Below are 26,111 nucleotides of genomic sequence, written 5' to 3'. Positions count from 1 at the left end.
GTCAGGCTGCCTAGTGGATCTCTATGTGTCCTTGGGAAACCTGCTCAACCTCTCTCTGCCTCCATTTTCTCATCTGTAACGTGGGGAACATAGGATTAGGATTAAATAAAGCATATGTTAAGCCCTTTTAAAACAGCACCTAGCACAGAAGAAAGGCTCAATCAATATCAGTATCTCCCCTTCCTTTTCTCTTGTGCTCCCTGCTCAGATTTCCATGGAAGGAGGTTGACAGTCATCTCCAACCAGCAGAGTACACAGGTGTGGCCCACGCCTCACAGGTTAACCAAGGAACAGGGCCCTGGAGGACATGTCCAGTTGATGTGTCCCTGGGGTGGAGAGAGCACACACCGCTTGTCCACAGACAGTGATGCATTTCTCTTTGGATGGTTGCCCACCTCAGTTAAGAGTCAGACTATAAAATACAACAACTTCAAAGTGAAATAGTCACAGGACAAAATTCCAGACCAGCCACCCACTTAGCTGGGTGAGCTGGGGTAATAATAATAACAGGTAGCACTTATGGAGGGATTACTATATGTTTCATGTGCATATCTCATTTTATCTTACAACATTTCTATTAGGATTCATTTTGAGTTAATGTGCTACAGGGAATTAAATAATATAGAATTTTATTTTTCTCTCAGATAGCAATTTGGTGGTAAGGAGTCTGGGACTGGCATGGCATTCCTCAAGTTAGAGACCATCTTCTCAGCCCCAGATAGCTGCTTCAGTGCCAGCCATCATGACTACATTCCAGCTAGGAGGAAGGATTAAGGGGAAAGAAAGAGGAAAAAGGAGAAGGAAGAGGAGGAAGAAGCAGCAGCAGCAAAGAGCATGTGCCAGCTCCTTTTTAAGAAAAGCTACTAAAGAAGGGAACTTTCTCAATAGGGTAAAGGCAATATATGAAAAATCCACAGCTAACATCATACTCAATGGGGAAAGACTGAAAGCTTTCCCTCTAAGATCAGGAACAAGACAGGGATGCCCAATGTCACCATTGTTATTCGACATTATGCTGGAAGTTTAGCTACAGCAGTTAGGCAAGAAAAAGAAATAAAAGGCATCCAAATTGGAGAGGAAGTAGTAAAACTTTCACTGTTTGCAGATGACATGATTCTATATGTAGAAAATCCACAAAAATCTACAGCAAAGCTACTAGAACTATTCAATGAATAGAGCACAGTTGCAGGCTACATGATCAACAAGCAAAAATCTGTACTGTTCCTATGCACAAGTAATGTGCAACAAGAGGAGGAAATCAAGAAAAAAATTCCATTTACAGTAGCAACCAAAAGAATCAAGTATTTAGGAATGAACTTAACCAAGGACACAAAAGACCTTTACACAGAAAACTATAAGAAACTGCTAAAAGAAAACGAATAGGACCTAAAAAAATGGAAGAACATACCATGTTCATGGATTGGAGGACTAAATACAATTAAGATGGCAATTTTACCTCAACTGATTTATAGATTCAATGCAATACCAATTAAAATCCCAACAACTTACTTTGCAGAAATAGAAAAACCAGTAACTAAATATATTTGGAAGGGCAAGATGTCCCAAATAGCCAAAAGTATCTTGAGAAAGAGGAATGAAGTGGGAGGTCTCACACTACCTGACTTTAAAATATATTACAAAGCCACAGTGGTCAAAACGGCATGGTACTGGCATAAGAATAGATATACCGACCAATGGAATCAAATTGAGTGCTCAGAAATAGACCCTCACATCTTCGGAAAATTGATATTTGATAAGGCAGTCAATCCAAAGCAACTGGGACACAGCAGCCTCTTCAATGAATGGTGTTTGGAGAACAGGATTCCATTTCCAATAGAAAGAAAGAGGACTCCTATCTCACACCTTATACAAAAATTAACTCGAAATGCATCAAAGACCTAAATGTTAGCACTAAGACCATAAGACTCTTAGACGAAAATGTAGGGCAAGATCTTAAAGATCTTGTGATAGGAGGTGGTTTCCTAGGCCTCACACCCAAGGCTCAAGCAACCAAAGAACAAATAGAGAAATGGGATCTCCTCAAAATTAAATACTTTTGTACATCAAAGGACTTTGTCAGAAAAGTAAGAAAGGCAGCCTACACAATGGGAGATGGTATTTGGAAACCACATATCAGATAAGGGTTTAATATCCCAAATATATAAAGGGATCCTACAACTCAACAACAGAAAGACAAACAACCCAATTAAAAAATGGGCAAAAAGACATGGACAGACACTTTTCTGATGAGGAAATACAAATGGCTTAAAAACATATGAAAAAATGCTCAGCTTCACAGGCTATTAGGGAAATGCAAATCAAAACTACAATGAGCTATCATCTCACACCTACCAGAATGGCCATTATCCAAAAAACAGAAAATTACAAATGCTGGAGAGGATGTGGAGAAAGAGGCACACTTATTCATTGCTGGTGGGAATGTAGAATGGTGTGACCACTCTGGAAGGCAGTATGGCAGTTCCTCAGGAAGCTAAGTATAGATTTGCCATATGACCCAGCTATTCCACTGCTTGGTATGTATTCAGAGGAACTGAAAGTTAAGACACAAACGGACATTTGTAAACCGATGTTTATTGCGGCATTATTCATGATTGCCAAGAGATGGAAACACCCAAATGTCCATCAATGGATGAGTGGATAAACAAACTGTGGTATATACACATGATGGAATATTATGCACCTATAAGACAGAAAAAAGACATGGAACATATAATAACATGGATGAACCTTGAGGACATTATGTTGAATGAAGTTAGCCAGAAACAAAAGGACAAATACTGTATGGTCTCACTAATATGAACTAACATTAATGAACAAACTTTGAGAGTTAAAAGATGATAACACAAGCTACCAGGAGATAGAAAGAAGAGTAGAGATCGGGCATTTGATGCTGAAGGACTACAGAATGTTCAGCAGGATTGATTGTAAAGATCCAGAAACCGATAGCATAATACTGTGTGATGGTAGCACAATATTGTAAGTACACCGAACCAAGATGTCTGTGAGAAAAGCTGAAAGAGGTGGGATAGGGGAATGTACGACACCAGAGATAAAGATAGATGATAAAGACTAGGACTGTACAGCTTGGCAAAAACTGGACTGGCCAATGACTGTTACTAAAGGTACAAATATAAAAATGTTTTTACATGTGGGATAACAAATGAAAGTCAACCAAGCAGAGTGTTTAAAAAGGGATGGTATTTGGGAACAAAACATAATCAAAGCAAACTGGAGTCTATGGTCAACAGTAACATTGTAATAGGCTTCCATTAAATGTAACAAAGGCAATATAGCAAAGCTAAATGTGTATGAGAGGGGGATATAAGGGAGGGATATGGGATTCTTGGTAGTGAAGCTGTTTTCTGTCCTTATTATTATATTGTATTGTATGGTATTTTCTTTTTCTTATCTTTTCTATTATTCGCTAAAAAAAAAACAAACTTTTTTCGTAGTAATTACTATGTTAAAGTGCTGACTGTGGCAATAAATGTACAACTATATGATGATACCATGAACAATTGACTGTACACTGTAGATAATTGTATGGTATGTGAATATATCTCTAAAAAATTATAGGAAAAAATATAAATGGGGTAAAAGTGCTGGAGAAAACATGGAGAGAGAGATGCACCTATTCACTATTGATGAGGAGGCAGTATGGTGTAGCCTTTCTGGAGGCCAGTGTGGTGGTTTCACAAGAAGCTAAGTATATGGGGGCCATAAGGTCCTACAACCTTATTATGGGGTATGTACTTGGAAGATCCGAGAGCAGAGACATGAATGGACATTTGCACACTGGTGTTTATGGAGGCAATATTCATGATTTGCAATGGGTGGAGGTGACTTAACAGTACATTGAATTAGGAATAGAATGATAAACTCTGTTGTATGCATACAATGGAATATTGAGCAACTACGAGAAGAAGTGAAGCTGTGAGATATGCAAGGAGGTGAATGGATCCTGTACACAGCATTTTGAGTGAAGTATGCCAGAAACAAAGGCAAACACTATAATGCCCCACCAATATGGACTAACTACAATATGTAAACTCAGAATTGAATCATAGAGCACAGCCTAACAGGGGAATGATTATTGTAGTGGTCCCTAGATTGTAAGTTCTTAGAACAGTCAAATCTATTCCTGAATTGTAATGGCTATCTCCAGACTCTGAGATGCTGATCCCTTTGTGTATAACCCGACTGGTCTCTGGAACATTGGGCATCTATGTGACACTTGAAACTCAGAGCTATAACTTGGCAGATATAAATGTCAGTATTAGCGCATACAGCAACTGTTAAAAAAAAATAAACTAAAAAAGAGCCCAGATGTCGATTAGAGATATGAATGAAGTAGATCTGCTTAAGACTAAGGCAAATCGGTCCAAAGGGTAAAGGTTGAAACTGAGTGTGTGTTAAAACTTCAACTTCCATGTGAGACCAAGGGAAGAAATGTTTATTTGGTGCAGGATCTATACTTTCTAAACAATATAACTTCTATAGTCAGTTTGTTCAAACACCACAATTACATGGAACTTTGAATAGGAAATGATATATGGCAGGTTTGTGTAGGTTAGAGAGAAATAGAAACACATCCCATAATAATTTGGGTGGAGAATAAAAATATATATGTAGGGCCCCCCTGGGGAGCTGAGGGAAAACGCAGAAGTATTGGACTTCCTCTCCTGGATTGTTGCTAACGTTCTCACAAACATTGAGGACTGATGGCTTGGTATGCCGAGCCCTCTATCTTGGGGCTTACTCTTGTGAAGCTTCTGACTGCAAAGAAGAGGCTAAACCTGCTTATACTTGTGCCTAAGAGTCTCCCCCTGAGTGCCTCTTTGTTGCTCAGATGTTGCCCTCTCTCTCTAGCTAAGCCACCTCAGCAGGTTAACTCATCCATAGGTGGGACCTGAGAGATTTCAAATGGAGTCGAGAGGTCACTCTGGTGGACACTCTTATGCACTATATAGACATCCCTTTTTAGGTTTTAATGTATTGGAATAGCTAGAAGTAAAAACCTGAAACATCAAACTGCAACCCAGTAGCCTTGACTCTTGAAGACAATTGTGTAATAATGTAGCTTACAAGGGGTGACAGTGTGATTGTGAAAACCCTGTGGATCGCACTCCCTTTATCTAGTGTATGGATGGATGACTAGAAAAATGGGGACAAAACCTAAAGGAAAAATAAGGTGGGATGGGGGGAATGATTTGGGTGTTCTTTTTTACTTTTATTTTTTATTCTTATTCTGATTTTTTCTGGTATGAGGAAAATGTTCAAAAATAGATTGGGGGATGAATGCACAACTATATGATGGTACTGTGAACAGTTGATTGTACACCATGGATGATTGTATGGTATAGTGAATATATCTCAATAAAAATGAATTTAATTAAAAAAAACACATTGACAATGTTAAATAAAACTAAAATTAAATGAAAAGATACAATTAAAAAAAAAAAAGAACAGCTACTAGAAGATACCATAATATCACGCTCTTACCTCATTTCCTAAACATGGCCACATCTAGCTGCAGGGAAGCTGAGAAATGCAGTCTTTTAATCTTGGCAGCCATGCACCCACCTAATAGCTGGGTTTTAAATTTAGAGAAGAAGGGACAATCTGCAGACCCTGTCACAGGTAGATTCTACCATTGCCCCATTTTCCTGCTGAGGCCAGGAGCTCAGGCAACTTAGTAAGTGATAAACCCAGGACTGGATGACAATGTGAGCCTGAAGATGAGCTCCTCGCCACACCACTCCAGCATCACCTTACTGAGCAGGCATCAAACTGCTCCAGCCTCAGTTTCCTCATCTGTAAAAGGGAGATGATAGAATTTCATTCACGGGAGGTTCGCAAGGACGGAAGGAGGTGACACGTGCCTGGGGTCTGCCTCCCAGCAGGGCTCCCTTCACCGGAGGACCCCGCTTCCCACTCAGCGCAGCCACTTCAACCTCATCACTGTCTGCCCTCGAAAGCCATGCCGGGAAACCATTATCCACCTGGCCTTCTCCGTGGATTATATACATAAGGGGAAAATGTTGTTACATTACATGCTTAAATGTCAGTCAAAATTTATGGTGCACCATCGTGGGCGGTTTAGAGAAAAGGAGTTTGGCAGCTATTTCCCTTTACAGGAGAATGTTTTAATTCCATTAGTTTAATGTGATGGCCTTCTTAAGGACTTCCTGTTCCAGATTTCAACTCCCTCGTAAAGCTCTTCCACCTCTTTCCTCAGGGGCTTCTATAGGACTTGAGACAGACAAAGGGTGGAGAGGGAGCTATGTCCCCCTGAGATAGAAAATAAGAGAACTTCCCACCACAAAACATCCGTAAGGAAGAAGAAATGAATGGGCACTGAGTACCTATGATGTACCAGATGCTTTCACGAGTGTGTTGTAATTTAATCATGAACAAGTCAATGGAGTCTCACAGCAAACTCACAAAACCTCTAAAATCATTTTTATGCTCCTTTGGGATAAGGCCCCAGTTCAAGATCCATGACACTGAGGGCTCAAGAAACCCCAGGTTAAAAATTTAACGGAGTTCCTTATTCATACAAAGCAGAGTTACAGAACACTAGAGTTGAAACCGAGTCCCAACAGAATTGGAACAGTTTGTAACTCTGCTGCCTTCCTTTCTCCATCTTATGGACCAGGGCTTCCCGTGTGTCCCATAAATAAGAGAAAATGGGGAGAGGAAGTGAGAAGTTTGGAGAAAGACCTTGTGAAGATACATTTCATCTTTAAAATCAAAAGTAATCATTTCAACCTGAATGGGCAATTCAGCATATATATTGGTTTAACTATGCAGGCTGAAATAAAAAGGAACTAGGACTTCAATGTACAGAGATATCTCTAGTACTAATTCATATATGTCATCTCAGAAATGAGCCTCAAGTTCACAAACGTGGCTCTACAACGGTAAAGCATTAATTCAGATATTTGCAAAAGTCCACAATCCTCATGTCTGTTGCCCTGGATAGAGTACAATTCCATCAATTCAAATGATGGCCAAGCCTAGACTGTTCTGAGTTGGCTGGTTTAAGGAAAATGGAAGGCCACAAGAATTCTTGTGTATGGCAGAACTGGAAACTGAAGAAGCAGTATGGAAGGAAAAAGAGAGACTTCTGGAGGTTCATTATATTTTTCCCTGCAAAGGCTGCCCCTTGCCATGATTGGAAGCCTTACCCAAGAACTTTCTAGGGGGTCTGCTGCTCAGGACAGGGAGGCTGTGGAGTGGCAACTGTTAGCCCAGAGCTCACCGTTTGTGCATGTAGGAATTCCTTCTCAGGGTCACACCCATTCGAGCCAGAATGACACGGGAGGCCACCCTGTACAGTGGTTCTCAGCTCTGGCCACACTTGAGGACCACCTGGAGAGCTCTGAGAAAGATCCAATACCTGCTTCCAGACCAATCAAGTCCGAATGAGGGAAAGTAGAAGGGGGGCTGAACCTGGAGTTTTTTAAAAGATCTCCCAGATAATTCTAACAGCAAACCAGGGTTGAGGCCAAGTGATCTAATTAAACCCTCTCATTTCACAAATAAGGAACAGGCATTCAGAAAGGGAGAGCATCTAGCCTAAGGTCACCCAACTCTTACATGCCAGGCATGCAGTCACTCAACAGAATTTTATTGAGCACTTACTATGGCCAGGAACTTGGTCAGAACTAGACCTTGCAAGTGCCCTGATTCCCATCACCTCTGCTCTCTCTACTGCTAGTTCCCTGACTTTACTTTCATTTGCTTATAGTTAATTAGCCAATAATCAACAATGACTAACCACTGCAATGCTTATAATAACAAGAAGCATCATCTAATGAGGGCTTTTTTGGCATCATGCCAAGTGTTATACAGGCATCTTGTTAGATCCTCATTCACATAACTGTATTACTACTATCGTCAGCTAAACTGACCCAGCCAGAATTCACACCTCTCAAGAGGCCATCCCAAGCATGCTTCCAAAAAGAGAGGGTGAGTCCACCTGAGATATTTTTAGAGGAAAAAAAGAGTTTTTCTTAAATAGCTCCTTCCCAGAAGTGGAGGCCAAGGCAGGTCACATCAGTGGACTCAGATACCATGACGGAACTAAATGGCCACCTGTCTGGTGCAATCAGCAAATGAATCTGAAAATAATTAATAGTATCATTTTGAATTGCTCAAGTATAATTCCACCACCACAAGACCTTAAAATCTGGGCATCCTCAAAGATACTTTGTTCAAAAGTAAAGCAATTGCCACAGAAGCCACCAAGGTTGTGTCCTGCTGGTGCTGACAACCCCATTGTTCTTACCGCCAGTGAAAGCCTGCCCAGCTGCCCACGTGGAGACCTCTGATTGTGTAACAACTTTAAGAAAACTCAAGCTTTCTTAATAGCCACCCAGTTCTCAAGGTGCTGTTGCAATGAAGGAGAAAGGACTTGGTGCCTAGTCTCTCTACATTCAAGCATTCATAATTTGAAGGGAAAGAATGAAAACTGAACTAGCCTGAGCCCAACAGACATTGGCTTGTTTTCTATCCCTCCATCCATTCTTTCATTCCACAAATACATGCCTAAGGATGACTGTGCACCTCACAAGACGCACTGGGTGATAAAGACGATACGATACTGTTTTTACTCTCAAGGTACTCCTACTCTGGTACAGAAAACAGAAAAGAGCAAAACTAATTACATTAGAGCATTGGTGACTTGCCCAAGGCACTAAAATTTGAGACCACAACAAAAAGTAGAACATTTTCTATTGCAGAGGATAGAAAACAGGATTTAAAAAAAGAAAAAGAAACTTGATTAAATGCTGATCAGTGTTTTAGTTTCCTTGGCTGCTCCAGCAAATACCATGCAATGGGTTGGCTTAAACAAACGGAATTTATTAGCTCATGATTTTCAGTCTGGGAAAAAGTGCAAAATCAAGGCATCATCAAGGTGATGCTTTCTTCCTGAAGATTGATATTCTGTGGCTGGCTGCCGGTGATCCTTGGTCCTTGGCTCTTCTGTCATACAGCAATGCACATGGCGGCCTCTCCTGGTCTCTCCATTCTCTTCTGGGTTATGTTGAATTTCAGCTTCATGCTTCTTGAGGCTTTCTCTGTCTGAATTTCATTCCACTAATAAAGGACTCCAGTAATCTGATTAAGACCCATCCTGATTGAGTTGGGCCACACCTTAACTGAAGTAACCTCATCAAAAGGTCCTTACAATGGGTTCACACCCACAGGAATGGATTAAGTTTAAGAACATGTTTTCTGGGGTACATACAGCTTCAAACCACCACCATCAGTGTCCTTATTTTGAGAAAGATTTTTCTTCATTTGCTCCCCTAAAGACTTCTTGTGACATGCATGATTGGTCCTTCTGTATTTGTAACCACTGCAGATTTTTGTTTGACCACTCTCTGGCTTTGCCTTTTTGGTGGATTCCAGAGTGATTAGAGACATGTAGCCAACAAAAAGTGGATGGTTTTGTAGGATGCCTCCACTCAATGGAATATAAAGCAGACTTTGACCAATTCATTTTATACAGGAAAGGCTTGGGAAATATTTATTTTACAACATTAAGTGAAAAAGTAGACCTAAACTTGTAGAAAAGAGAAAAAGAATACACTTCTGGAAGAGTAGAGAAAGGGAATTTACACTTTCACACTATATTTTTCTATATTGTTTGTTTACAATGAAAATGGATTCATATAGTATCTCAACAATATAAAAGGAGGGTTTAAATAAAAAATTGGAGATACATTATATTAGTTAGGGTTCTCTAGGGAAACAGAATCATCAAGAGATATCTATAAATATAAGATTTATAAAAGTGTCTCATGCAACTGTGGGGATGCACGAATCCAAATTCCATAGGGCAGGCAGCAGACTGGCAACTCCAATGAAGGTGTTCGATGAACTCATCAAGCAGCAAACTGGCAACTCTAATGAACATGTTCGACAAACTCCTCAAGCAACGAACTGGCAATTTCGATGAACTCCTCAGGAAACAATTCACTGGTCAGCGGAAGAAGTGAAGGTCCTCTATCTGTCTCACTTACCTATGCTTTTGACCTCACATTTTTGAACAAACTTTTATGCTCTTCTTTGCTCCATGTAAAAGTACAAGTGTTATTTCTGTGAATATAGTATTAAATACAAAGTATATTCTAATAAAATAAATATCTTTCTATTCTCTGTACATCTGAAGGCTTATATTGAAATGTTACACTATATTTTTGGTTAATTTTTCTCTTAGAAATGACATAATTTTTCTATTTTCATGAATTAAACTATAACTGTTTAATTCCAGATAATCACACATTCTATGGATGCTAAAATGTGTGTCACTGGAGCATCAGATGCTGTAAAAACTTGGGCTATGGATTCTGATAAAAGTGGAATTGCACTCTGACTTTATCTCTTACTAGCATTATTTAAGTCCCCTGAACTTCACTTTAGCTATTGTAAACATTAGATAAAACACTAAAAAATTGTTTAACATGTGAGAAATAATAGGTGTCTAGTGATTTTCGAAGTGGCAACTGCTATAATCATTGTCATCACAATACCAAGAAAACACTGTTAACAATACTATTGCTTCATGATTGAGATCTCATTTTTAATATTAAAACCACTGTTCCAAGAAAAAAAAAAAAAAAAAGTCTTCAACTGATTGGATTAAATCCAGCCAACTGCATTCTCTCATTGTGGAAGACACATCCTTCCTTGATGTAATCAGTCACAGCTGCAGCCAATTGACTGATGATTTAATAAACCAGCCTCCTGGTTTATTAACCAGCCACAGATGTCCTTGCAGTAACAGTTAGGCCAGTGCTTGCTTAACCAGACACCTGGATGCCATCACCTGGCCAAGCTGACATATGAACCTTACCATCACATGTAGTATGATCACAATTAATTTAAAAAAACTGAGGGAAAAAGAACTAGATTCATTAAACCATGTTCTAAGAATAGTTATATCTAGGTGTCAGGGGTGTAAGGATTGCTTTGTGGCCTTAAATACTGCATTACAGTGGGGAGTGGGGTCAAGTTGCTTGAACAATTAGATCAAACATTTGAGAATCTAGTTTTGGAAAATGTCCAAACCCCCTTACTCCTATTAGTTTTGTACACTTTCCTATGTCTTTTAGCTAAAATTATCTTTTCTTACTTTTCATCCAATTAAAGATGGCACCATGTAACCAGGTAAGATATAGTTTTGGCACTTTAGACCACCTGCCCAAGATCTAGAGCCATGATAAATTGGGTGGGGGTGGGGGCAGGGTTGCACACCTCTTTCCAGGGAGATCTGTTTCCACTTCGAAGACTTCTTGCCTCTTTAAGCAAGAATGGATTGCCACATTGCACTTACACTTAGCATAGTTCTTAGCCAGAATCAAACTTCACTACTAAGTTCTAGGATACAGGCAATCTAGAAGAGCAAGGAGATGTTGGCCCATCCTGCATGTGTTCCCAGGTTCTGCCTTCCTGCCTGCATGGGACACATGCTTTCTGGACCAGAATAATAGATAAGGTCTCTGTGTGAGGTTTTGTTCGGCTTCTTACACAGCCAGAAGGATTTAAGTGATGAAAACATCTCCATTTTATTCCCTAGAGGGCTCTATAGCTTACGTAATTTTATAGGGAGTCACTCCTCATACATTCTGAATATATTTTCTATTTTCTATAAGTAATTCTTTATCCAAGGACATCCTGCTAAAGGCATTCAAGAGACAGATCGCTTCATTCTAGCAAAAAACCATTAGTCTATCCATCTGGAGGGCCAGTTGACAAGGAGTTCAGGCCAAGCTGCCTGCCATCTTTTCTTTCTCTCAAGTGAATCCCCCTCCCCAAAGAGTAAAGTGATCACAGATCAGCTGTTTACATCCTTCCTCCCCAGGACGTGCACCACACAGGTTGTAAGTGGAGACGTGGGTCATGGGAAAGAGAAAAGCAGCCCCTGATATTTGGGAGCAGGCCTGGCACCCACCAGCTGGGCCTTGTCGTCCTGTTGAACATAAACAATTTCACAGAAATTTCACAGAAAACCAACATCAGACAAGGCCACTTTGTGGCTGTGATAGCCAGTGATGTAAGCACAGACAAAAACATGAACATTGTCCAAATCACAAAAATGGTTAGTAAGTAACTGCTGCTCCTTTACCAATGACAGAGTCAGTCAGCCTTGCTTCCTTCTTCCAGCCTGATAAGATTTCTCAAGATACCCTGTCAGAGAATTATCTCCATCCCCACCACTTCTTGACATCATCCAATCCAGGGCAAAGCCAGCCTCCTTGAACCCTTCCCTGGAATCCCTAACTCAAGCCCGAATCCCTTAAGTCCTCGAGCATTCTCATACCGAACCCCCACCCACCATGGTCCCCCATAGTGAGTGTGCTCTCTTCTTGCAAAAAGCAGTAAACCCACCTTGTTCAATGACAGTGGGCTCCTGGTGGTCTGGGGTTGGGGGCACTGACAATAACTAGCAATCTTGGGTGGGATATTAAAGGATCAACAGGCTGTGAAGACCAGCATGCCCTCATCAGTGTTCATGACTGGTGGAAGCCACAGGTGAGGCTTCTGATAGACTTTGATCTGCTAATGGGAAAATTTTCCGGGAGGCCTGGAGCCTTAGTCTGCAAGTAATTTCCTGCTTGCCTCCTCAAATGCTGACCTGGAGGCTCAACTCAACATAGGCTGGGCATGGACGTCAGAAATCCAGGTTGATGGCACTTCCTCCCCTTTCCTACCACTCTGCTCCTTCCTGCAGAGCCCAGGCAGCTCCTTATTCACCCTCTCCCCCTTTGAGTCACTCCCTCCTGTTCGTCTCTCAGTCTCTCACCCCCTTGCACTAGCTTTGCCTGCCCAGGTAGTGTCTCCAGGCGCCCAGAGGCAGGAGGTAGCACTAGCAGGTGGAAGGGAAAGGGCATAAAGACCTCCAAGTGCCAGCCAGGGCACTAAGTGCTCACCTATCTACGCTGACATTATGATTTCCATTTCACACTGGCCCCACGGGGAGGGTGTTATCATTCTCGCTGTTCTAGAGGTAAAGAAACTGAAGCTCAGAGGAGTTAGGCAACTCGCCCAAAGTCCAACAGTTAGTGAGTGGCAAAACTGCCCACCATTCCCAACATCGTTTTTTTCTACCAAACAGTGTTGCGTCCCACAGGAAAATTTAAATCACGACTCTACCCCCAGAGCAGGGTAGCTTCTAACAGAAATGAGGAAGGCTTCCTACTTCCATAGATCAAGTGAGAGAGTGAAAACTAGAACAGGCAACAGTGATTCCCAGGTGCTGGGGAAAATTGTGTGGGCCAAGAGGGAATGGAGCAGAAGGATTTAAAGTCTTCTGCTAAGCTGAAAAAAACAGTTATGTTTGGTGGTTGGATCGATCTTGTATGTCATCAGGCTATTTTAGATGTCATAATTCTGTACTGTGACACTCTCCAAACCTACGCCCTCCTCACAGATAGCAATTATATTTCAAAGTCTCTGAAAGGAAAGCACCATCATCTTCATGATATGTTGCTCCCAGGGAAAGCACTCACACCTAAATCCTCTCTCCTAAAAGAGCTTAGATCTTGAGGGTAATTACATAACAGCCTATGAATTTCCTCCTGTCAAGTCTTTCAGGACAGGTGTTTTGGACTAAAAGAAAACAAGCAGGTTAATGCAGCTATTAATTTTCAAATTTGTCTACTGGAGCCTGTATTCAAGGTAAAGACTGCCACCGTGTGGAGAAGTGATGGGTGAATTCCCTGAAGCAAGTAGGATTTTCTGAGTCCTTAGTCTTAGCCTCAGAGACTCTCTGAGGCCAAAGAAAGCTTAGAAATCAGCAATTCACTTATCCAATAAATACTTATTGATCACTACTATGTTCTGGGCACAGTTATGTGCACTTATAATATACCAGGGAACGAAACAGACTAAGGTCCTTTCCCGTGTGAGAGTTTACACTCTACCAGAGCAAAACCAAGAGTTAGCAACAAACAATGAACAAGTAAATTACAGAGATTGTTAAAAAGTTACAAGTACAATGGAAAGAAAGGAAAAATACAGTAAGATCAAAGGGTCAGGAGTGCTTGGGGAAGAGGTGGTAGCCTTCAGCATTAAATAGAGAGGTAGATGACATTTGAACAAAGAATTGAAGGAGGTGAGGGACTTAGCCATAAGGTCATCTAGGAGAAGTGCATTCCAGGCAGTGAGAACAACCATTACAAGGGCCCTAAACTTTTATATTCTCAAGAAATAGCAAAGAAGCCAGCATAGCTGGAACAGGGTGAGTGAGGAGGAGAGGAAACAGAGACGAGGTCAGAAAGAAAGATATCATATATGATTTTAATTACAGGAGGCACAAGATATATAGATCACACATTGTCTCAAGAAGAGATTTTTGACAGTATTTTTAAAATTTAAAAATGGCATATACTTTTATGTAGCAATTCCACTTCTAGGACTCTATCCTACACACTCACACACACACACACACTCACATACATACACACATACACACACAAGGATTTTATTACCACATTGCTTATAATATATTACAAAGTTTTAAAACAAGTCTAGAGTTGGATATATCCATAAAAATAGAATACTATGTATAATAGAATGAGACAGAGCTACACTGATAATCCAGATACATTGTTAAGAGTGAAAAAAAAAGTGAGGCATAGAAAAGAGAATATATGTGAGGGGAGGGGAAGAATATAAGTATATGTGATTGTATGTGCAGAGAATATCTAGAAGAATACAGGAGACACATGTAGCAGTGGTTGCCTCTGAGAAAGGAGAACAGGGAATTGGGGACAGGGGTGTTTTGATTGTATCTGTAACATGTTCTTTCTTGAAAAACTAGAGAAAAAATCTGAAGTAAATATGACAAAAAATTTTATTGTCTGTTAACTCTGGTGAATAAACAGGTGTTTTTAATATTATTCTGTGGACATTTCAGTATGTTTAAAATTTGAGAAGAGACATGGACTGGGGAATGAGGAATATTGAAAGAGAGAAAAGAGTTTCCTTGGATGGAAGACTGAAGAAAACTAGACCTGGGGAATCCAAAACTAGTTTTCAGCTGTAAATTAATAGGTTGTTACCCTGAAGTTCAGAAGTATCTTTAAAAAACTTTCCCTAGAAGTTCTAAAACATGAAAGCAGGTCCCCCAAATATGATCACTTATCTTTCATCCAAGTCTCAAACATTCCTCTGTCATTTAAAATCTCTCCTGGTTTCAACTGTGTGTTTTCAGTCTTTCTTTGCCCTTGAAGAACTCCTAAGGAGTTTTAATTACTGCCAACTTAGTTAGACATTGCTCTGGATAATTTAACTCACAAATGAACTCCTACTCTTGAGAACCAAAGTAATCAGTGAGGCAATTTGATTATGAATTTCACAATATTTAACCTATGAGGTGCCAAAGACAGAAATGACTTTACAATATTTACTTGATAGCCATAATAAGAGAAAAGAAACATTTGGACAATATGAAGGCAAACGTGGATGTTGGTCAAGTAAAATTTTGCCTGAGGCTAATTTCTAGCATCCCTTCAAATAGAACTTTACTAACATCCAAAGACCAAAGATGGAGAACAACTTTCTATAATATGGATGTACCATATTTAGTACATTCCAGTAGGAAGTCAGAAAATTCAGTTTAGCAATTTTGAAAATGTCATATTGTAACTGAGAAGTTAGGATTTAACAAATGATTATGATTACTGAATCATTAGATAGATATTTCTTTTTTACTTTCTAGTGTATTAAAATAGCCAGAGGGAAATATCTGAAATTGCTGAACTGTAATCCAGTTGCCTTGATCTTTGATAATCATTGTATGACATATAATCTTTATTTTGTGATGTAAAAACCTTTTACTGATCCTCATTATATCCCCTTATAATCAACTTAAGATCATAGAATCTTATGATCACTAAAGACAGTCTCTAATGTTTATTAATGAAGGGTCTCAAGTCAGCCCAGAACTAACCATCCCCAATTCCAAAACTATCTTGCTAAGTGGAGCTGGATCTAACCAAAACTGGCCTGCCTGACATGCTCAGTAGCTTAAACTTTAACCTAGAAGTGACCTATACCTCATTATAATACTGAAAATCACATCTATCACCATATTAAAGCTGCCATTTTCTTACATACTTTCTGTGACTAAGCATGAAATCAGTCTGTGTATGCTCAATAATTAGATCATCTCTAACCTCGTCATCTTGAGCCATTGTGCTCATTATCCTAAAACTTGCCCATCTTTTGGTACTATAAAACTGTCAGAGTTACTGCAGTTCACGGAGACAGATTTTTAGGCCAATAGGTCATCTGATCTCCTGCTCTGCACTTAGCAATAAACTAGTTATCTCTTTGAAATCCAGTGTCTCCAAATCAGTCATTTGAGTACATCAGGCAAAGAACACACCACTTTTGATTGGTATCAATATGAGAGCAAAACCTTGAATTGTTTCTATAAAACTATGCTGACAGCCATCCATATAAGCAGGTATGCATTTTCCTTTTATGTCTCCCAGAAAAAGCCATATTCTTTAATGCAATCTTGTGAGGGCAGACATTAATCTTTTGATTGTTTCCATGGAGATGTGAGTCAATCAACTGTGGGCTAGACCTTTGATTAAATTATCTCCATGGAGCTATGGGCCCCGCCCATTCAAGGTGGGTCTTAACTAAATCACAGGAGTCCTGTAAGAGAGAGAAATTTTAAACGCACACACAAACACACACACACACATCTTATCATTCATTTTCTTGGGTTTCTTTTTCAGCATCATTTATTCATTCTTTCCTCCTGCCTCATTTAAGAAGACTTCGTCTTTGTAGTTTTTCTGACCTGATTTATTTCTAAAGAAATTCCCCCTAACAGCAAAAAAAAAAAAAAAAATACCAGAAAACTTCCAAATTTGTTTATTGCAGAAAATCTCTTAGTTGACCCTGATTTTTTTTTTTAATCTCTTGTATTTTATTTGGTAGGGTTTAAATACATTTGTTCATTTGACTACTCACTTACTGCATTTTTAACTATAATATATTTTAATGGTATTTTTTCCGTATGGCATGCAAAATATTTTAAGGCCAAAATCTCAGTGACTTACAATGACAGGCATTTATTCTCATGCCCATGGATCTGAAGGTTGGCTGTAGTTTGGCTGATCTAAGCTGGAATCAGTGGGTGGCTCTATTCCAAACTGTAGGTTTGGTTCAGGTTCACCCCAGGAGCCAAAGCTGAAGGGGGCAGGGGCCTAGTCACTGACTCTGATTTAACTGACACACTGTATTAACTAACACTATCCATCCTGGCTTCCAAATGGTTAGTCTCTACTATACCTAAGGACTTTTGTTCTACCCACAGGGTTATTTATTTACCCATTTGTAAATCTATCTGTGCTTGCTGTTTTGTTTTCATCACATAATTTAATTAAATTGTATACAAATCAATTGGAAAAATTGAAAAAGAAAAACCTTTTTTTTCTATGAGAACTAAGTTGAATATTTTGCTAAGAATTACCATAGGTGAATCAATTTAAAAAATATTATTGACTTTGATCTTGGTATGCCAATTGCAAAAGATCACAGGGCAATATAGAAATCCAGAAGCCTTCTTCTCTTTGATGTGTAAGTTCTCTGAGGTCAAGAAATTAGTCTTTTCTGTTCACTGCTATATCTTTAGAATCTAGAAGAGTTTGTGGAACATAATAGTAGCTCAGTAAAGATTTATTGAACATATGCATGTGGTGGCTTAAAGCTATGTACTCCAAAAACATATCCTTAGTCTTAACCCATTCTGTGGGTACGACTCCTCGGAATTGGACCTTTTGATGAGGTTACTTCAGTTAAGGTGTGGCCTAACTCAATCAGGATGAGTCTTAATCCTTTCCCTGAAGGCCTGAGAGAGAAGTCTGAGGGAGCAGCCAGCAGCTGGAAAGCAATTGAACCAAGAAGCCAGGAGAGGCCACCACGTGCATTGCCATGTGACAGAAAAGGCCAGGACCAAAGATCATCTGCAGCTAGCCTCAGAACACCACAGCCCTGTGGAAGAAAGCATCGCCTTGATGACACCTTGACTTTGGTCTCCTAGCCTCAAAATCACTTGTCAATAAAATTCTGATGTTTAAGTCAACCCATTGCATGGTGTTTGTTTTAGCAGCCAGGAAACTAAAATAATGTGTAAACAATCATTTAAAACTTAGCACACCAATGTCTGTAGTAGAATTATTTGCAACAGCCAAAAGGTGGAAGCAACCCAAGTTTCCATCAACAGATAAATGGATAAACAAAATGTGGTATAAGCACACAATGGAATATTATACAGCCATGAACAGTTTGGATACATGCTACAACACAGATGAACCTTGAAAGCATTATATTGAGTGAAATAAACCTGTCACAAAAGGACACTTGATTTCTCTTATTTGAAATGTCGAGAATAAACACATACATAGAAACAGAGAGTGAATTACAGGGGGCTAGGGAAGGGGTGAAATTGGAGAGCTATTGCTTGACTGGTAAAGAGTTTCTATTTGGGGTGATGAAAATTCTGGTCATGGATGGTGATGTTGATAGCCCAATATTATGAATGTAATTAATATCACTGAATTGTAGCCACAACAGTGGTAAAAATGAGAATTTTTTTTGTTGTATATATGTTACCACCATACATTTTGTTAAATTATTTAAAACTTGGAAATAAGCCAAAAATGTGGGCAACTTGTCCTTTTAGCATCTTATTGGAGCATTGTTTGACAGATTTATCCAAGAATTTTTTAATTATCTAACAGAATGTATCTTTGTTTTTATTGCAATTTACTATTCATTAATAGCTAAAACCTTATTAATTTACATAGGAACTTGCAGATCTTTTCTGTTAGAGATGCAAATAATTTGTCTCATAGAAGATTTCCCCAATAGTTATGGCTTTTTATTGCTCTATAAAACATCAACTAGTTTTAGATCTAGCCTACCAATCTTATTCCAATATTCCTTATCAATACTAATAAATACCCAGGGCCTCAAAATGTTCTTTGTAGTAGCTTTATCATTTTACTAGGTCTTTCATAAATGAATAAATAAATCTTTGGCTTGTGTTTACTCTGTTGTTTATGAAAGTCATGTTCTTAACTCTTTGAAAATTATACTTTGACAAATGAATGAAAATTGTGATGGACTGTACAAATGTGTGCTGTAATTCCTGATGTTTTTGATTTTAAGTTCTGATTCTGCCTTGTAGAATTACCCACACCTAATCCCCTTGCAATGAGACTGTTCTTCAACCACTGGAAGACGTCTATAATATCCATCAAATTTTACCAAGCCAAGCAACCCCAGGCCTTGAACTCTCTTTATCTTCTCATTCTGCACACCCTCCCCTCCAACTTCAGGACCCATTCTCATTTGTTAGTGATCCTTTTTTAAACTTAAACTTAAGCACCCAGAACTGAACACTGCATGATGATAGAATTTCCCTGGGTGAGATAAATAATATTTTATACCTGTTGACTTAGTTTGACAAGCAACATGATTCTCACCCCAGAATCACACATCCATGTCATTTCTCCAAACAACCCCAACAGATTAGCAACATCTTCCTGGAGTGCCTTGCTGAACCCAGTCTCACCCAAAATGCTGTGATCAATCAGCCATGCCTTTCATGAGTACAGAACGAGGGGTGCAGGGTGCGTGCTGCATATTTCCTGGCCCTGCTTTAAGAGATTGGCTCTTAAAGAGATGAATAAACCACAGAGGACATGCACTGGCAACCAGAAGAGGACACCATCCTGCTGCTTTATCAAGGTAGATACCCAATATTTCCCCAATCACAAAGGCAAAAGGGCTGAACTCTAGGATCATGCTTCCCTAACAGGAAACCCAGGACCTCACATTGCCGCCTCACGACTTACCTTGAGGTAGACAGAAAGAGTGCCAGGTGCTTCTACCTGAAGACTACAGAAATGCAAACACAATTGGAATCTGGTGTCCCAGGCTCTGAGAAAAAACTCGTTTGAGCCCATATGATGTGGTGGCTCCAGGCTGTGTGGCCAGACTACCTGGGTTCAAAACCTGGCCTACCCCTGTTGGGGACTGAATCATGTATCCCCCAAAAGAATGGGCAAGTCTTGATCTGTGCTCCTGTGGGTGTGACCCCATTTGTAAATAGGACCTTTGAAGATGGTATTATTAGTTAAGGTGCGGCCAAACTGAATCAGTGCAGGTCTTAGTCCATATGACTGGACGCCTTATAAAGAGAGGAAATTTGGACGCACTCAGTCAGCAGAATCCAGACGTCAGAAGAAGCCAGTGAGGAGAGAGAAATCGCCATGTGACAGAGGACCGCCATCACCAGAATGCTACCTGCCCTGGGAGAAAGCATGGTCTTGCTGACATCTTGAGTTTGGACTTCTAGCCTTCACAACTGTGAGAAAATAAATGCCTATAAAAATTGTAAGGGATTTTTATAGCAGCCCTGGCAAACGAAGACAACCACTTACTAGCTCTGGACCTTGGAGATAATCACTGCACACCTCAGTTTTCTCATCAGTCTAATGGGTCTGATGTTTCTAGAGATAGAAGAGATGGGTTTAAATCCCCTCTCTGCCATGTACTAACAACAAGGCCAATTTCATGGGTGTACATCCAGTGCAAACGCATACTTGGAGGTTAACGCTCTGCAATCGCTATCTTAAATTCTTAATAATTCTTAATAATTAAATTCTTAAATTCTTAATGATTTTATCTTTGAATTTGTGTTTTGTGGGTGCAGTCCAATGAAACAACGGAGCATGCTCCAGGGGCTTGAAGCCACAGCTCATACATTGTCCCACTTCCTGCTGCCTCTCTGCCTCCCCAGACAGGTTCTCGGCCATGCACTGTCCCAGTCCCCACCTAATGACCACTGCCATCCTCTGGCACCCTCAGGAGCCTGGCACTTGGAGGGCTGGAGTCAGATGCACCTTCCACTTGCATCAAGGTGCCAAGTGGAACCCCGGCACCTGTGGGTGGGTCTCCTCCCTCGCTGCATGTATCCTACTACCCAACGGAGTTCAACATTAAATAGCAAATAAAAACATCCCAACGGGTGGAGTGAGACAGTGTGGAGGAAAGGAAAAGCTTTTATCCTGCCTTTTGAATGATGAGCTTCATATTTCCATTTTCCACGGGGCCTCTCAAATTACATAGTTAGCCCTGACTTACTGGATGATATCAACAAATTAGGTAACTTCAGCCAGGCTCCATTTCCCTGCCCATATGATGTGAATCCTTGGACTTTCCTGACAGGATTATGAAAAAGTTAAAAATGAATAAAATACATAAAGGTCCCAGTACATTGAAGACAGCCAATAAACATTGATTTCCAACATTTCTTCCTTCAAAATAGCTGAAAAGACTTCCGACATTTTTCCAAGGCTCCTATGACAAAGGGGAAAGGAGGAATCTGAGAAGTCATGAGCGTCTAGTGTGATGAAGTAACAAACGCTTGTCTCCAGGCTGACGGCCACCACTTCCTTCTGCTTGCATGGGTGAGGCGTCAGCATTGGCCTCCACTGACCTTTCTGGGAACAGTATTTGGAGCAAAGCATTTGGTCAAAAAGCACAGAAGTAGCATCTGTCTTTCTCTCTCCTCCTAGCTCTGCCTTCTCTGGTCTAGAAACCTCAGCTCCTCCAAGGACTTCCAACTAGCTCTTCCTTGTAGACAATTCGATCCTGAGCTACACTCTCCCAGATGTCCTGGGGGCATCTCAAGCCCCCGCACCCCACCTCAGCTCATTTGCGTGTGTGGTGCCCCCCACACTTTCTTCCTCAGTCACCCCAGTCCTGTGGTCTGACTTTCCATTTTCTAAACACAGCAGCACCCAGATCCCACGCCTTAGGGCCCTGTTTCACTTTCACACTTTCACCTTCCACATTTGATTAGTTGCATTTAAAACTTTCTGGCCACCAGTATTACAACCCCAGAATGAAACATGGGATTGAAGGAAGCCGAAATCATACTGCTAAACATGGGGGATACATGGGTGAACAGTATGCCATCTGTTATGACCTGAACTGTGTCCCCCAAAAAAGATATGTTCAAGTCCTGACCCCAAGTCCCATGAATGTGAGTCTATTTGGAAATAGGATATTTGAAGGTTTTATTAGTCAAGGTGAAGCCAAACTGAGTTAGTGTGGGACCTAATTCAATATGACTGGTGTTCTTATAAGAAGAAAAAATTTGGACACAGACTGACAGAAAGAGGATAGCCATGTGATAGAGGCAGAGAGTGAGTTATGCTTCAAGCCAAAGAATACCACAGATTGCCAGCAAGCCACCCCCAGAGCCTTATAGACTTCAGAGGAATCATGGCCCTGCCAACACCTTGGTTTTGGACTTCTAGCCTTCAGAACTTCAGACAATAAATTTCTGTTATTTTAAGCCACCCAGTTTGTAGTACTTTGTTACAACAGCACCAGAACACTAAGCCACCATCCAATGGTCTCGCAGAGCTCACAGTCCAGCTGGGAATTCAGACCTTGAGCAAGGGATCATTCCATTGCTCCAAAGGAAAACTATACTGGGATTCTATCCTGTGTGAACACGCTGCCCTGACCCTCTCCATATGCTGACAAGCGCAGGTTGTAGGGTTGTAGAGAGGCCAAGACAAGGTACTGACCGTCTCACCAGTGAGATCCTCCAAAAGGTCCCACCACTTTTCAAGAGTTTTGGTCAAGCAATTGGCCAATCTTCAAAGCAGTAACATCTTCTCTGCTTCAGAGTTTCTTTCAACAGTGCAATGGTTGAATGGTTAAAATGGTTGAAGAGTATTGCAGTAGTCTTCAAAGCACCCCCTTGCTGTAATTCGATCTTAAAATGAAGACCTCAGGGAGAACCTAAGATGGCAGCTAGGTCAGACAGGGCAAAAAACACCTCTGTGAAAAATACTAGATAAAAGCCGGAAAGTGACCCAGAACGCCAGTTCCAGACACCAGTTCTGGACAAGGTCTGCTAAATCCACAGGGACTGTGCATTTGGTGAAACTGGGATTCTGTGTTCTGAAATGAGTGAGTGAGCCAGATGAAAGTCCAGCGGCCGCACTGTGGTGTGGGGAAACTGTGGCTTCCCTGGAGGCCAGCGCACACTTGTGACGTGGCACAGCCTTCTTTCAGCAGAGGTCCTGGAAGAGCACAGCTGAGAAGGGGGACGCGCTTGGAAATCCCAGGAACCCTACACCAATACCAAGGACTTGTGGGTCAGCGGCAGACACTATCTGTGGCAAGACTGAAATGAAGGCTTAGACTCTTGCAACAGCCTTAAATCTCTGGGAACCCCTGGGAGGTTTAATTGTTAAAGCTGCCCTGCCTCCCTAACTACCCAGACACATGCCCCACTTTCAGGGCGGACAGCTCCAACAACACACCCAAACTTAGTACACCAATTGAACCCCACAAGAATCAGATCCCCACACACCACAAAGACAAAGCTGGGGAGAACTGACTTGAGGGGAATAGGTGATTCGCGCATGCCATTTGCTGGTTAGTTAGAGGAAGTGTATGCCACCAAGCTGTAGATCTGACAAATTAGAGACTGGTATTTTTTATATCCTGAGAGAACCCTATCAAGTAAAGCAAATGCCAAGAGGCCAAAAACAACAGAAAATTTTAAAGCATATGATAAAACCAGATGATATGGAGAACCCAAACACCCAAATCCAAAGATCAGAAGAGACACAGCACTTGGTGCAATTAATCAAAGAACTAAAGACAAACAATGAGAGCATGGCACAGGATATAAAGGACATAAAGAAGACCCTAGAAGAGCATAAAGAAGAACTTGCAAGAGTAAATAAAAAAATAGATGATCTTATGGAAATAAAAGAAACTGTTAGCCAAATTAAAAAGATTCTGGATACTCCTAGTACAACATTAGAGGAAGTTGAACAATGACTCAGTGTCCTTGAGGACCACGGAATGGAAAATGAAAGAACAAAAGAAAGAATGGGGAAAAAATAAAAAAAAAATAGAAATGGATCTCAGGGATATGATAGATAAAATAAAATGTCCAAATTTAAGTGTCATTGGTGTTCCAGAAGGGGAAAAGAAGGGTAAAGGTCTAGAAAGAGTATTCAAAGAAATTGTTGGGGAAAACTTCCCAAACCTTCTACACAATATAAATACACAAAGCATAAATGCCCAGCGAACTCCAAATAGAATAAATCCAAACAAACCCACTACAAGACATATTCTGATCAAACTGTCAAATACTGAAGAGAAGGAGCAAGTTCTGAAAGCAGCAAGAGAAAAGGAATTTACCACATACAAAGGAAACAACATAAGACTAAGTTGTGACTACTCAGCAGCCACCATGGAGGCGAGAAGGCAGTGGCATGACATATTTAAAATTCTGAGAGAGAAAATTTCCAACCAAGAATACTTTATGCAGCAAAGCTCTCCTTCAAATTTGAGGGAGAGCTTAAATTTTTCACAGACAAACAAATGCTCAGAGAGTTTGCCAATAAAAGACCTGCCTTACTTCAGATACTAAAGGGAGCCCTAACAACAGAGAAACAAAGAAAGGAGAAAGAGATATACAGAATTTTAACAGACATATATAGAACCTTACATCCCAAATCACCAGGACACTCATTTTTCTCTAGTGATAATGGATCTTTCTCCAGAAGGGACCATAAGCTGGGACATAAAAGAAGCCTCAATAAATTAAAAAAAAAAAAAAAAACATTTGAATATACTCAAAGCACATTCTCCAACCACAATGGAATACAACTAGAAGTCAATAATTTTTGAACTGTAACTCCACTATTTACTTCCTAGATGATATAAAATACACAAACTCTAATGACAAAAAAAAAAAAAAAATCAACAGCATTCCTCAAAATCCTGAGGATACTCATTAAACCATCTAACCTGAAGGACATTTGGAGTGGCCCAAATATCCACCAATCACAAGCGATTTATGTAATCTTCTTTTTTTTTTTTTTTTTTTTTTTTTTTTTAATATTTTTGTAATCTTCTTTTTCTTTAAAAATCCTTGCCTGGAAGACCCAAAATGGGACACAGTTTGGGCTGTTACCTGAATCTGTGCTCCCCAAATTTCAATTCTAAAACCCCAAATAAATGCCATTGTTGCCTTGCAGCTTACTTTGTCATTTCTCAATTGACAGACATACATAGGCAGTAAGCTGTAGTTCAGTTCTCCAGAGCCAAATGTTGGGCAGTTTACGCCGACTCTCTACCTCAGTTTGCTCATCTGTAAACTGGGGATAACAGTAGTGACTATCACCATTTGGTTGTTAAAGAATTAAATGATTTGATATTTTTTATGTGCCTGGCACAGAGTAAGCACCATATTATTACTAGCTCATTTATAGAAAATGTGTGTGTGTGCACGCACATGTGTACATGCATTGTGAGATGTCTGGAAGGATGTTCACCAACATATTAACACAGGATATTCCTGTTATTAATAGAACATCCCATGTTAACATTTTGTGGAATATGTACACATATATTGAACATACGTACACATACCTATGTATACATACAAATGTGCGTTTAATAATGAGCCTGCACCTTGAGAAAAATTTAAGTCATTTACTTTGTATGGTACATCCTGTTTGCTATCCCGGCTCTGCTGATGTAACCAGTGGTATGAATTTACCAAAAATGAATGAACAACAACCAGGAACACGTTAAATTAAAATGAGAATAAAAATAGGGTTGCTTTTTATCATTACCATCTTAAATTAGATTTCACTCAATTTTAGAAAATGCAGCCTGAAGGAATGCTTCAACTTCTCCTTTCTCTTTCAGTTAAGCACTTAATTATCTGTAAACAACACACTTAAGGGAACCCTTGGAATCTTTGTTCTGGAGCCACCTGCAAAGACTTCAGGTGTCTGCTTGAGAATGGAAGCCACCGAGGCTGCACCCAGAAGCGGGAGATGTCTTATCTCAAGCACAGCTCCCGAACCTTCCTTTGACAGCTGAAAAGTAGCTTTTTTATTCCCCAGCTCATCCTACAGTACGTACAACTTCTAAATGAGTTCTCCGGGAGAAACTTCCCTGGGGACAGAAGTCAAAAAATGCGGTTTCCCTGGGGGAAG

The 26,111-nt window shown here is 40.2% G+C and overlaps 1 protein-coding gene across 1 annotated transcript in view; it reads right to left on the bottom strand.

Annotated features, from left to right (window-relative positions):
- The window catches only part of CD38 (CD38 molecule), a 45,217-nt gene that overhangs the window by 17,892 nt on the left and 1,214 nt on the right, over positions 1-26,111 (bottom strand). The window lies entirely within an intron of this gene.

Source organism: Choloepus didactylus, chromosome 3 (genome assembly GCF_015220235.1).
Source record: "Choloepus didactylus isolate mChoDid1 chromosome 3, mChoDid1.pri, whole genome shotgun sequence".
Classification (NCBI taxonomy): Eukaryota; Metazoa; Chordata; class Mammalia; order Pilosa; family Megalonychidae; genus Choloepus; species Choloepus didactylus.
This window is presented reverse-complemented; position numbering and strand designations above follow the sequence as displayed.